A 15,982-nucleotide genomic window follows, 5' to 3' on the forward strand; every position below is an offset into this window, starting at 1 on the left:
GCGAACGAGTTTGCGAATAGTCGTTAAACAGGTATGTAAAGCTGTCCCTTCTTTCTTTTGGCATGTCTTAGATTTAAGTGATGAATGATATGAACTTTGGGGTAATACTATTCGTAAGTCTTGAGTGCGTTTCGTGATTCTTATTCACTTCTTGATGTTAGAACTCTTAAGTTATTGAGCTCCCCTCTTCAGTTTCCTATACGATGGATAATAGTCGATATATATAAGCTCCTATTCTGTTCCGAAGGGAACACCCATAAGGTGCCAGTTGAGTTGTGTATATGGTGTTACTAATGATTTCGAGGAAATTATTTTTATACTAAAGGAAACATAAAGTTTGATTTTCAAAACCACTCCGAAGGAGATGCGAGATTTTACTATTTCATTTCATTTACGATTTTTGTTTACATTCCATAGCATAATCTCTTTGTATGGGTATTGTGGATTAAGTTATGTTGACATGGTTGTGATATTAAGCTGGAAACGGCTACCCGTAGGGGCCATCATTATTAAGACGGAAGCGACTGCCCGAAGGGGCCATCATTATTAAACCGGAAGCGGTTGCCCGAAGGGGCCATCATTATTAAGCCAGAAGCGGCTACCCAAAGGGGCCATTATTATTAAGCCGGAAGCGGCTGCCCAAAGGGGCCATCATTATTATGCCGGAAGCGGCCGTCCGAAGGGACTATTGTGTTATTATGCCGGAAGTGGCCGTCCGAAGGGACTATTGTGTTATTAGTCGGAAGCGGCAACGAGTAGGATATTCTATATTTATATTGTGTATGCTAGAATTTGTGCAAAAGGGCCACATGATATGGTTCAAAATGCTGTTCCAGGTTACTCCCGGGTTGCTTTCTAAACATGTTTACTGTTGTGTTTTCCTTGTTTTATGATTCAGTACTACTTTACATATTCAGTACATATTCCGTACTGACCCCTTTTCTTCGGGGGGCTGCGTTTCATGCCCACAGGTACAGATATTCGATTTGGTGAAGCTTCAACATAGGACTCCTACTCAACTGTTTTGGAGAGCTCTGTTGTTCCGGAGTCTAGACTTTTGGTACAGATCCTATGATATATATATATATATGTTATCCGGGGGTACGACGGGGCCCTGTCCCGTCGTATGTCGCTATTCGTACTCTTAGAGGTCTGTAGACATATGTGTGGGTTGTGTATAAGTTCTGTTTAGCTGTGTCTATACGATGTGCTGTGATATGATGTCCGTCTGTGGTGGCAGCCTTGCCGGCTTGCATATGATGTGATATTGATGTGTAGTGGCAGCCTTGTCGGCTTGCGTATCATTTTATGATTTGATCAGTTGTGACTCCTCAGGAGACAATTTATCTGAATATACATATATGATGACGCTATGAACTTTCGGAGTTCTTTTGTAAAGTTCCATATTGTTCGTCGGTTTAGTTTGACTATATCTGATAGGTATGTATACGGGTGTCCAGGTCGGGCACCAGTCACGGCCTACGGGGTTGGGTCGTGACACCCCAACCCAATCACGGGGCGATGAGAAGTCTCGATATATAGCACAAAATCTTATCTGATGGTTGGTACTCGAGTAATATAATTAATGTAGCAATTTTTCCGAAGCCACATTCCAATCAGTAATTAGCTAGTGCTTATAATCGTTTCAAATTCTCCATTCGGTAGCATTTATATTCTGATGATAAGGGTTCCAAGCTTTCTTATAACACTATCTTTATCCCAACGGATATCACCTGTTTCTTTTAATAAATTCGCAATACATCAGTTGTTTCGCAAATCTACAATCCTTGTCCTTTAAGGATTTCACTATTTTCCGAGGTGGAGTCACATACACGCAGTACTCATTTATGCCTCATGCTCTTTCATTCTTATTGTATACCCAACGCTAACTTCTAAATTACTCAAAATCATATCAAATTCGTCTTAATAGTGGTCTTGTCTTATCATCTTTTCGTCGCACTACATCTTTAAGTCCATAGCTATATGTTTTCCTATTTTATTTCATACTCGTACTCAATTATTTACGTCTGTCTTGAGTGCTTCCTTTAGTATTCCTTTCATTTCTCCAGTCTATGTCAATATTTTATATTATGCACAAGCAAGCTCATGCTACTCCTGTATCCTTCGGAAAGCACTACTTCTTCAAAACCCCTTTCTCATTTTCGAAACATATTCTGTTCATCTCTATTTGTTCTTATCATACCAGTCATTTCTGGCATTCATTCTGTCCCGTTGCTCATCTTTCTTTGGTTCGGTCTTTCACAATTTTGTCGCTTATATTACTCATTTTCTCAGTTATACTCGTCATAACACATTGCTACACTGTAATCCCACTCGCTTTCTTCTTATTTCCTTCTTTCAATTAATTCCTTCTTCTCTTGTGCTCACTTTCATTTTCGTTATCACGTGATCTTTATTCTGAACTTTTCCTTGTAGAAGAACTTTGTAAGTCTTTCTTATTCACTCTATAGCTCGCCTTAATACTTTAATCACATAGATCACGTCATATCGTTTAGTTACATTCTTGCAAGGCTTTACTCATTTCTATAACAATCCTTGTGGTATTCACATTACATCCTATTCGTAATCCATCCTATAACGTAACACTTCTTAACCTTATTCACGATTCTTACTATGTTTTAATTACACTCTGTGGACTAGGCGTACTTAACCCTTCACCCTTTCTGATTAATCTTATCCTTAATATCTCACAAGCTGTCTTATCAATACCTTCATAATTTGTCATAATTCTTCCTCCTCCGTATCTTTATCTCAATCATACTACTACTCCTTTTAACTGTAAACTCGTCGTAATTTATCCCTACTTGTCGGTTCACTCGATATCTCAATAAGATGCTTTGTTAAGACTTGCTACCTTTTCCTAAATCATTCCTTAGTATCACAAGCCTTTCCAAATAATCTTAGCATTTCACCGACAACATATGAAATACATGTTCCTAGACAGCCCACAAGTTTGAGTTTTCCTTCGACAAATTCCATCCCCAATTAGTTGATTACAAACTAATAAACTCAAAGAACACAAAAGCACTCCCACTCCAAGGCTACGTCACCATGAAGCGTCCTCCGAAACTACACAAGAAGAACTAGAATCCGTCAAGCAGCGCGAGACTTCTATCGCCTAATTCACATAGTTTACCCTCAGAATTCTTTAGTCATGAACGAACTATTTAGTTTACAAACTACTTGCCGTATGCTTTGTACTCTTCCAATAAAGTGAAACTTAATTGCCGAACGTTTTTACCCTTCGACATAAGCTTTTTCTAAGGCAAAAATGTGGTTGGAAAGTATTCTGGTCCGTCCAAATGAATTCCGAATTTTGCTGCTCATATATGCTTTTTCGAGATAAAGTTTCCCATGTAAGAATGGTGCCCCTTACAGATGACATGGAGGGTATCTCTTAAAGCTTTAGTCCAACCTAATAAATTTTCTCCTGTCGGTATCGACTTTCATGACATATTATGAACTGATATCTCATTCTATTCTTTTTCCTATTTTTGGAAACATTTGGCAGAGTTTCCTCTGTACTTCTTACTATCCCAAAACCTGTACGCAGGAAATACCAACAATGCCTCACAGGACCAACATATATACGCATATATCATATCGTATCATAGCCACACAGGGCTCCCAATTTCCAGAAAAAAAAAGGTATAAAGGTGTCGAAACTTACCTCACATATCGCACCTCGAGACGTACCTGATCCTTCAACGATCTGTCCTGTTATACCTTCCTATCTACCTTCTCTTTCATTCTTCAACTTTACATTTCAATAATATTTCAATATTCTTACCTTATCCAACATGCCTCTTTTGCACCGTTACTTACCTGTGTACTTTATAGCTTCCAATATCGTCAGTCGCTTCCTTTTGTCGATGTCGTTCTTCAGCTGAAATCAAAGGTTAGTATAAGGAATTTCATTTCCTATGGCTGGGCTCTATCGCACGATCATAGATATGAAAGAAAGGTAACATCCTAAATGTCCTGCAGCTTCCTGTTTATAGATGTGGTGCACAACACACCGATAAACAAGACTCTACTAGACACGGTCTGTAGACACTACGAGGATGAACTGCTCTGATACCACTTTTATCACGACCCAACCCTGTGGGCCATGACTAGTGCCCGAACTGGACACCCGTATACGAACCTGCTACATATAATCAAACTGAATCTATGAATAATATGGAAACTTGCAAAAGAACTCCAACGGTTCATAACGTCGTCATATATGTATATTCAGAGATAAACTGTGTCCTGAGGAGTCACAACTGATCAAATAATAAAACAATACGCAAGACGACAAGGCTTCCACTACACATCAATATCATGTCATATGCTAGCCGACAAGGCTGCCGTTACAGACGAACATATACATAGCACAACGTATAGACATAGCTGAACAGAGCTTATACTCAACCCACACATATGTCTACAGACCTCTAAGAGTATCAACAGTAACATATGACGGGACAGGGCCCCGCCGTACCCCTGGATAAACATATACACACACACACACACACACACACACACACACACACACATATATATATATATATATCATGCGATCTGTATTAAAAGTCTAGTCTCCGAAACAACGGAGCTCTCCAAGACAGCTGAGTGGAAGTCCTATGCTGAAGGGTCACCAAACCGACTATCTGTACCTGCGGGCATGAAACGCAGCCCCCCGAGGAAAGGGGGTCAGTACGGAATATGTACTGAGTATATAAAGCATGAAATACAGTAAAAAGGATCGTAACTGAAATAGAGATTACCATAAACAAGTATGACTTTTTAAACATCAATACACTTGCCTTATGAAATGAAAATCATGCATATCAATATCATATATCATATATATAACGTGTCCCGGCCCTCTAGTGAGGGACTCGGTGAATAAGGTCGCCACATACCATCCTTGGCGCCATAATCACATCATCACACCATCACATCATCACATCATCATTTATATATAACGTGTCCCGACCCTCTAGTAAGGGACTCGGTGAACAATGCAGTGAAACTGTGCACGAAAACGTGTCCTGGCCCGGGACTCAGTGAAAGACTAAGGCACGCACGAGCAGAGTAGTGAGCAACTATATGAAATTTAAGCACAACCTTATCACAACACATCAAGAATCATGACTCAATTCAAGTTATCACTCAAAATGACACTATTCTCACTTTCATGACCCATTTTCTATATCCTTTTACAATCCAAGTGTTTCAACTTTCAAATGCCTTGAACAACATGGAAATACCATAAATATTACCTTAGATGGTGTAGGAATGAACCTTGGGTGGAAACTCCTCACTTGAGCAAAACCCTAGTTTCACCTTCACTTGGATTCCTTGGCTTGGATGAACTTTAATGTGCTTCTTACACTTGATTCACTTAGATTGATGTAGTTGATCACTAATATTTCTTGAATTATTATGGGAGAAATGTTCTAGAGAGAAGGGGAGTGAAAAGGGAAAATGAAATAAAATGAACTTGGTCCCTTATTAAATACACAAAAGTTGTCCCGACACAAACATACGGACCAACATACGGTCCGTATATTTTATACTGACCGCATGTCTAGACCGTATGTTAGGTCCAGTGAAGGTTTCCCATCTGGACTAAATATACGGCCTAACATACGGCCAGTATGTTGGGCCGTATAATGCCTAGCTGTTCCGATTTCGTTCTCGTCGACTCGTTTGATCTCCAATCCTTATGGGACCTTCCTAACACTTGTTTATCAGTTCATTAACAATCTAAGAGACGTTATAACTGTCACGACCCAACCCCGTGGGCCATGACAAGTGCCCGAACTGGACACCCGTATACGAACCTGCTACATATAATCCAACTGAATCTATGAATAATACGGAAACTTGCAAAAGAACTCCAACGGTTCATAACGTCGTCATATATGTATATTCAGAGATAAACTGTCTCCTGAGGAGTCACAACTAATCAAATAATAAAACGATACGCAAGCCGACCAGGCTGCCACTACACATAAATATCATGTCATATGCTAGCCGACAAGGCTGCCATTACAGACGAACTTATACATAGCACAACGTATAGACAGAGCTAAACAGAGCTTATACACAACCCACACATATGTCTACAGACCTCTAAAAGTATCAACAGTAACATATGACGGGACAGGGCCCCGCCGTACCCCTGGATAAACATACACACACACACACAGATATATATATATATATAAGTCCTATGTTGCAGGGTCACCAAACCGACTATCTGTACTTGCGGGCATGAAACGCAGCCCCCCGAGGAAAGGGGGTCAGTATGGAATATGTACTGAGTTTATAAAGCATGAAATACAGTAAAAAGGATCGTAACTGGAATAGAGATTACCATAAACAAGTATGACTTTTTACACATCAATACACTTGCCTTATGAAATGAAAATCATGCATATCAATATCATATATCATATATATAACGTGTCCCGGCCCTCTAGTGAGGGACTCGGTGAATAAGGTCGCCACATACCATCCTTGACGCCATAATCACATCATCACAACATCACACCATCACATCATCACACAACCTTATATATATATATATGTATATATATAACGTGTCCCGGCCCTCTAGTGAGGGACTCGGTGAACAATGCAGTGAAACTATGCACGAAAACGTGTCCTGGCCCCGGACTCAGTGAAAGACATATTGAGGCACGCACGAGCAGAGTAGTGAGCAACTATATGCAATTTAAATCATATTTGAGACTCACTGGAATAATTAAAACGAACCATCATTTGCAAATCAAGACAATAGTCATAGCAAATACTTTTCGAATGTCACCGTTAATTATATCAAAATAGAACTCTGGAACCATATGTACGTATCAAAACATAATAAAGTAAGTTCTGGGAATCAAGAACATTAGCCATCCTAGTGGCTCTAAGAATAGGAATTTCCTTGGAACCATATACACAATGTCTGTTCGTTTCATAAAGATCATGCCAAAAAGAAAGAAGGGTTAACTTTACATACCTGTTAACGATTAATCGTAATCTCGTTCGCTTCGTTGCTCCTTTAGCCTATTTAATATAAAAGTAACGCTATTGTTAGTAACTATACTTTCTAGTTCGTAAACTCATAGCCCATCGCTTATAGAACTTATTCTTTAACTCATACTTTCTCGTTTAGGGTTTCCATTAGTTAAGGACTTAATGGAAATCGGGCAGCATTTCCCCTATATATTCAACCAACCCCTAGAATTTTAACTCGGCCAAATCCTCAACAACAACACCAACAACCTTATAATTAAGTCATTTCTTAAGGGTCCCCATCATTAACAACTCAAGAATGTGATCAAAACAGCCCCTATATACACAATATACCATTATGCCGTATAACTTCTCCTTCTTCATAAACATGTAAAACATCAATCGAAATCACAACAACAATATAATAAAATATGTTCCAAATATTATAGCCATAAATAGCTCAAGAACATCTTCAAAACAGTCCACAAACAGCCCATGAGCCAACAACAACATCATATACGATTTACGGTATATTTTTCATATTTCTCGTCCCATGATTTAGCCATGACTTCAACGAATTTAAATATACTTAGAAGAGAATAATTCTTACCTTATGTGCCAATAACCATTCTTCTTCCACCTTACTACACTTTGAATAAATCCCGAACTCAATAACGCGACAAAACAAACGACGAGATCGAAGCGGTGTGCGAAACTCGTAACCCAATTTAGTAACGTTGCTGCCCAAATTTCCAGCAATGGAGATATTAAGTATAGTTGTTTTTCAAGTTATAAGAACTTAATTAAGCTAAAATGGAACTTCACACCACTGGTATGCGTTTTGACAAAATGAAATATTTACAAAGTTAATTAAAACATGTAGAGTATTCTTTGTCTATGAATTGTAAGGACACGGCTCCAAATTGGCCACAACTACATACATACACGTACACACTAATGTATATGCTGGCTTCTTATAAAAGTTACACGTGGAGATTTCATGATGGATGTTATCCACTAATTAGTTATTTAGTCTCCCACTAAAATCCAATATTTAATCCGTACTCACATAATTAATTTCCTGATCACGGTTTACTTAAATAGTAATCATTTTTAATACACTACATATTCATTGTCATGATCATGTGACATAGCAGTAGTCCATAGCCCTTTTTGGTACACATAAAATATTATTTCCAATCACCGTCATTCCAGTTTTCGAGTCCTAAATAATTTTGGGACGTCATTCCTTTCACACATTGATCTCTTGATTCCCATACTTGAATATGACAAAATCCTCGAGACTCGGATAAATTTGCTTACATAGGACGGTCAAATTTCCTGGTCCATTATACTGGATATTTTAGCTTGGACCGTATTCCATTCAAATAGATTTCGAATCTCGACAAATCTTATTTTCTTTGGTTTGTTTAACTTCTAATCCTTACGATACATCTGTACCATCACTTTAACCACCTATAAGCTTGGGGGATAATCTCGTTTCCGTTATTAGCATTATTTATCGTGCACGCTTTCCAACGCATAAAAATACGGGATGTAACAATAACTCTTCTCCAAAGCATCATAAAATCATTATTAACTCGCTACTCGTAAATCCTTTCTGATACATAATGTATGCCTTGCCTTCCTTGACAACTTTCTACTCTTACTTCGAATGTCTTTGAAATCTCATTTAGAATCATCAAATGCTATTTCTTACCTATTGAAACATCATGTACTTTGTTCCCCTCATTAGTCTATACACTGTGCATCAACGAAAATTTTCTGAGGTGTAACAGGAGAGGTGTGGCCGGCACCCGGTGCCATACTCGGCCCGAGCGAACTACTCTATATACTGTGACTTAGAGGAGTAACCCTCAATGTAGGCCGACGAGGCCTACTTCAAACAGACAATACCAACCAAGGCCGACAAGGCCGCATTCTGAAATATCTATAAACAATAGGTATCATATCTATAGGGCACACACACCCAAAATATATATACAATTGTGCAGGTGAACGAGGCCGCCATAAGTGTCTACAACTAACTATACGAAAATAGACATAAACAATAGGGCCAGCAATGCCACAATAATGACATATAACATACATAACTCATCCACAAGTCTCTAAAGAGTAAACAACTGTATCATGGTCGGGACAGGGCCCCGGCCCACCTATCATGTCTATAAACACAGAAGAGGGACTCCAAATCTAGACCTGGCAACTCCAAAGGAGTAGAGCTCACCAATCTGCTGATGTCTAGTCCCGTCTGTTATATCCCGCATTTTGTACATTCGGATAATTCAAGATAATTGCCGGAAGTTAAGAGCAAGGCTATATTTTGATCTTGTTTAGCACACAAGTTGTTTATGAAAGTTATTGATGTGAAAATATTAAGAAAGGCTAGGGGTAAAAAGGGAAATTCACAAGGTGGTTCATGGTAATATTGAGGAAGGCTAAGGACAAATTTGAAATTAGGAAAAAATTAATTTTTCATGAATTCCAAAAAAAAAAAAAAAAAGATAGTCTTGAATAAAAAGGCCAAGTGGGCCGTCCAAGTTGGGTGGGCCAAAGCCCACATGGGAGTTTAATATAAGTGAATAAAGATGACCCATTTTCTCATTTTTCATCTTCATCCTTAGAGAGAATTCAAGAAGCTTGGAGAAGACAAAACCAAAGGGCCATTCGGCCATGCTTAATTAAACAAGAACCTCGGAAAACAATTGATCAAAAAAAATTATTTTCTTCTAGCTAAACAACCAATTGGAAGGTCCCTAGCAAAGTGAAGTAGTCATTGGAGCAAGTAAAACATCTATTCTTGCAAGCTACAAATCCTAGCCAAGTGAGAAGTTAAGGAAAAAAAGTAAGGTTTAATCCTCTTTCCATGTGTTATGGATGGTTTGTACATGCTGTAGTATGTAGAAATGGATGGAATTTATGAAAATATGGATGTGGTATTGTGGCCGTGCATGTCTAGATGTTGTGTAGAAGTGACGAATTAATTTTTACTTAGTATTTTGGTTGTTGTTGTCATGAATTCTATGATAGAAATGAGAGTAAAATGATTCAAGTTGAAGTTGAAATTGTTATGGGCTGTTTAGAAGCCAATGTGATTTGGATGTAGCTTCTTGTATTTATGGAAAATAATGTTGTTAGTGTGTGAATTGTTGGTGTAGTTCATGAATTTGAAAGAAGGAAATGTGTTGTTATTGTTCTTGTTGCATTTGGAAGGTTTCGGGTGGAGTGGCATATTGGTTAGATTATTTTGAATATTGTGCGGATTGTTTGAAGTGTTCTTGAATATTGTTTGAATGGTTTCGGATTAGTACTTGAATATGTGAGCAATTATGAATTGAACATAAATGAAACGCCGTCGAAGTTTGTAGAAAGCAGTTGCTAACGTTGGAATGCGTTTTGAATTGATTGTTGATATTGTTAGAATGACTGTTGGTATCGTTGTTGGTAATTTGGCCGAGTTGAATTCTCGGATTTGTTGTTGATGATTTGGCCGAGTTGGATTCTCGGGGTTAGTTGTATTTACAGGGGAAATGTGTCACGACCCGTCTAGGGGCCGTGACGAGTACCCGATACTTGTACCGAGCACCCCTTGTCTATCGTTTTACCTTTACCTCTTAGCAAGCCATGTAAACAGAGCCATTTTTTTTTGAACATTAACATTAGCGGCGTCATTCTGAACATAGACTAATAAACTTCGTTATCACTTATACATCAACATTAACATGCCAAAACACCATATATCTAACTGTACTTAACTGACTGTACATAACTGTCTACGAGCCTCTAGACGTAGTACACTTATACATAGAAAGGGCTGAGTACTGCCGTGCCCGAATATATATACACAAAATAGTACCAAGGAAGTGAGGCTCCGGAATAACTGGAGCACTGTCGACACTACTGGTAGAGCTTCTAAGTATCAAATCCGCCTGTCTGCTGACCTGCGTGGCATGAAACGCAGCGTCCACAAGAAGGGACGTCAGTACGAATAGTGTACCGAGTATGTAAGGCATGAATAGTAGCATACGGAAAGTATAAAACGGAAATAACGACATAAGAGAATAATAGCACATGTCCTGAGGTAGAAACATAACCTGTATATATATATACCCTTGGCAGGTGCTATGCGTACTTAGCTTTCCTTTAAGAATCTTTCCTTGTTCATATACATATACATATAAAATAGGACATCTCATATTGCCGAGGCGTCGGCAGCCGATCCATTTAACCATAAATATACACATCCCGCGTCCGGGCATCCCGCGTCCGGGACGATATCATATCATGTAATGCCAACTGATCAGGTGGATATGCGTTCATAACGCTCCGCCCTTACCTCCATTTTCCCCGTATACACATGCATATATCATGTACATATATCAGCGTCTATAGCACTCTAGCTCTTTTATCATATACATATACGCGTGTCATGTAGGTACATCAGCGTCTATAGTGCTCTAGCTCTTTCTTCATGTGCATATTTTAAAAATATATACGCATATCCTACATACATTTACATGTCTTATATGCATTTACGTATCCTATAAACATATATCTCATATGCACGCAGGAGAGCCCAAAGAAGCATCATGTAGTCATCGGAGTGACGTAAAGTCGGTAACCTCCGATTACATTATAGAATACTCGTGATCGTTTTGTCTCACCTTGAAGGAACGAGTATTTTAAGGTGAGACTATCAACGGGGAATAATATTAAAGTAAACGTAGAATGAAATCGGGGCATCATAGATGACAGTTCATAGACTTTGAAATCTTTTAGAAAATAAAGTCATAGCTAGGAAATATAAATAATATTCAAAAATTAGTTTATCATTTTCATGTTTACATAAGATACTTAGCTTAGTCATCTTAGTCATAGAGTCGTTCCGGTAGTACGTATCATAGGCATATTCTCTTATCTAACATCATTGGTATCATTATCGTCATGGAAGTGCCCTTGTTAGAGGAGTCACAGTACTTATCATTTGGTAACGAAATCGGGATAAAAGTTCCCTTTGGATTCACTTTAAGTAAGTCAAGCAAGACTGTAAGGAAAAATCCGAGAGTAGCGGGCCCACCTCGGGCCGGATGGGGTGAGGTATATGATTTACATATATTACGTGTCATGTCATTACTTGTGAGGGTCCTAGGGTAATCGGGTCCCACTTATGCAAGTTCTAAGGGTTTAAGAGGTCTTTCCATCATTTGCACACTTTCTAGTTCAATTCTATTGAACAAAAAGTGGAAAACTTTGGATGCAGATTCCGGGGGCTAGGGTTGTCCCCGAGGCTCGTACCCGCCTTATTACATCTAAGACATGCCATAGAAAGAAGAGTGAAGCCTTACATACCTCTTTCCGCTCCTTTTGCTATTCCAAATTCACGTCGCAATCTCGTCAAAATCTGCAAATTGGTCATGTTTACCAAAACTCTTATTAGGGTACTTAGAGTTGAATTCTTAAGGAAACATTTGGCTACCGAAATTTCGACAGCACTTCCCCTATAAATACTCCATCCCACCAAGTTCAACTTGGCTAATTTCAATCAACAACAATCCCGGGAATTCAAACCCGACCAAAATATCAACCACAATTCCAACAACAACAATACTAACAACTTCCATATTCAATCAACTTACTACTTCTTCCAAAAACTTTCTAACTTTAATGAAAACAATAACAACCTCATAATCTATATTCCAACAACATCATACTAAATAAAATTGACTCATTCTCTTCCATTTTTTTCACCATAACCACACGGCCAACACCAACATACACACTACAACTTCTCAAAATTCATTCAACTTCCATTTTCCACATATCATTCACAACAATAACAACCAAACACTAATTAAAATAATTGAAGCATGACTCCTACACATATATACATACACACGGCCATGTACTATATTTCTCTCCTTCATGAATTTCATCCATTTTAGCATACTACAACACATATAAACCATATATAACACATAAAACAAGATCAAAACTCACCTTTCTTCTTCAACTTCTCACTTGACTACAACTTGACAATTTGTATGATTTTGAATTTTTCTTGCTCCAACAACAACTCCACCTTGTTAATCACCCTTTACTTGGTAGAAAATGATTTTTGAAGAATTTTTATCAATTTTTCCTTGGAAATTTGATCTTGGCCGAAATGGCCTTCAACTTTTCTCCTTCTCTTTCTTGTTCTTCAACTTCTTGAATATTCTAGAGGTTGTGTGATAAAGATGACTTAGTCATCTTATTTATTGACAAAATTTTATGTAATATGGGCTTGGGCCATAACCATGGCCGGTTGGGCCTCACAAATTTGGGCCTTATTATCTTTTTTTGATTTTTTTGGGCCAACTCGGTTTGGTCCCAAGTTGGGCCTAGCCCACTGACCTTTCGACCTTAAAACGTTCATATCTCCTTGTACCGACGTCACCTGGGGACCCACGACCTATGGTTGGAAAGCTAATTCAATTATCTACAACTTCTAGTTCTTGGTACTTTTCCAAATGCCAAACTTATAATACCGTTTTTGCCCCTTGAAGTCAGATCACCCGAAAACGTTTTCTTAAAATATTCGTTTGGAGGACTTCCACTTTGATTTGGCCCAAGGGTCCTTCTTGAGTTGTGTTTAACTTCTCATATGTGATTCATATGAATTTTCAGATGTCCCAAAAAAATCTCGATGTGTGGGTCCCATCTCAGCAAATAATCTGACGTTCAAAAATACGGGATATAACAAAATGCTACCGAAATTTCTGTAAATAAAGTGTTGGTTTAGAATTGGACTCTTAAGTGTTTATGGCTAATGTTTGGTATATACTAATATTGTTGTAGATCTTGCGAAGCCAAAGACTTTAGTTCGGATTAACTTAGGAAGCGGGCAAGGTATGTAAGGCTTACCCTTTCTTTCTTTTGGCATGATCCTTATGAAACGAACATACGATGTATATGTATGATTTCAAAGAAACTCCTATTCTTAGAGCCACTAGGATGGCTAATATTCTTGATTTCCATGAGCCATTTCATATGGTTTTGATACGAATCTATGATTTCCAAAGTTCTATTGGATATGTTACCGAGCTTGTGTACGATTCTTATTTGCCTATTGATATGAGCATACTTAGTATGGTTGAGTTTATTGCATGATTGGATAACGAGCCAAGTATAAGAGTTCATGTCTCTAAAATAGTTCTGTAAGTATTAATGTTTCTAACTTTTGTATAGAGTCTTGGATCGCTTTGGAAACATTCGTAAAGGTTCTGTGGTAAAAGTGTCCATAACTTTCTCATACTAAACCGGATTGACTTGAAACGTGTTTACGAACCTCAAGTGTCGGTTTGTGTACTTACCTATCGAGTCTTGATTTGTGTGCATATGGTTTCTCACTACTCTGCTCGTGCATGCCTATATATGTCATTCACCGAGTCCCGGGCCGGGTATGTTATCGTGCGCACTTCACTGCATTGTTCATCGAGCCCCTCATTAGAGGGCCGGGTACGGTATATGTATATGATGACATGATGAGATGATGATATGTTACGGCGGCCAGGAGGGCATATGATGATTTGATTCACCGAGTCCCTCACGAGAGGGCCGGGTACGGTATGTATATATGTATACGCATGATGATATGATAGCATGCTGATATGATGACATGACTTTATTCACCGAGTCCCTCACTAGAGGGCCGGGTACGGTATGTATATGTGTATATATGCATGATGATATGATAGCACGCTGACATGATGACATGATTTTATTCACCGAGTCCCTCACTAGAGGGCCGGGTACGGTATATGTATACATGTATCCATGATGACGTGATGACATGATTTTATCCACCGAGTCCCATAACAGGCCGGGTACGGTATGTGGTATTGGTATGCTTGATTCTGTTTCGTACTGCTCAGGTACAGCGGTTTCCTTATTATCATACTTGTCTCCTGGAATCTCTGTTCCAGTTATGATCTTTTCAGTTGCATTCCATGCCTTACATACTCAGTACATATTCTGTACTAACCCCCTTCTCTTCGGGGGCTGCGTTTCATGCCCGCAGGTACAGACATATACGTGAGTGACCCGATAGCTTAGGCCATCCATTCTGCTACTTTGGAGTGCTCCCTTGTTTTGGAGCCTACGTTTTGGTACAGACTCTTCCGTTGTATATATGTATGTATATATTCAGGGGTACGGCGGGGCCCTGTCCCGTCATATGATTTTATTGTCTTTGTTAGGCCTGTAGACATATATGTGGGTCATGGGTCGTTATGGTTCAGTTATGTCTGTGTGATTTGCGTCTTAAGCGGTCCTATTTACAGTGACAGCCTTAACGGCTCGTATGTATGTATACGTATGTATATGTTTTTGGGAGACATGTTTTACGATAACCTTGCCGGCTTCTGTGTGATACCTTTGTTATATGTGACCGCTTCAGACGACATCTGACCTTTGTATCTGTATAAGTCAGTGTGTGCCAAATCTGGACTTGCCATTTGTATGTCGATTTTGGTAAGTGAGTGTGTACGGGTGTCCAGCTCGGGCACTAGTCACGGCCCACGGGGTTGGGTCGTGACACCCTCTACTGGGGAGGTCATCTATCTGTCTATCAGCACCCGCAGGCATAAATACAGTGTCACGACCCAGCCCCGTGGGCCGCGACTGGTGTCCTATTTGGACACCCCAAACAGACTTACATACAAAATCGTCATATTATAGCTTAACTCAGAATTCATATTCATCAATTTAAACAGAGCTGAAAACGAATATTATCTTAAGCGGTCGCGCGTACAAAAATATCATATCAGAGCCAAAAGGGGCGGCGGAATACACATCGCCGAATATATGCACACAAATATACGGGCCATTTTGGCCGCTATAACAGACGGGACCGCATTAAGACACAAATCATAACCAAAGCAAACACACA

The sequence above is a fragment of the Lycium barbarum genome, unplaced genomic scaffold (assembly GCF_019175385.1).
Source record: "Lycium barbarum isolate Lr01 unplaced genomic scaffold, ASM1917538v2 unchr_scaffold_03, whole genome shotgun sequence".
NCBI classification, from domain to species: domain Eukaryota; kingdom Viridiplantae; phylum Streptophyta; class Magnoliopsida; order Solanales; family Solanaceae; genus Lycium; species Lycium barbarum.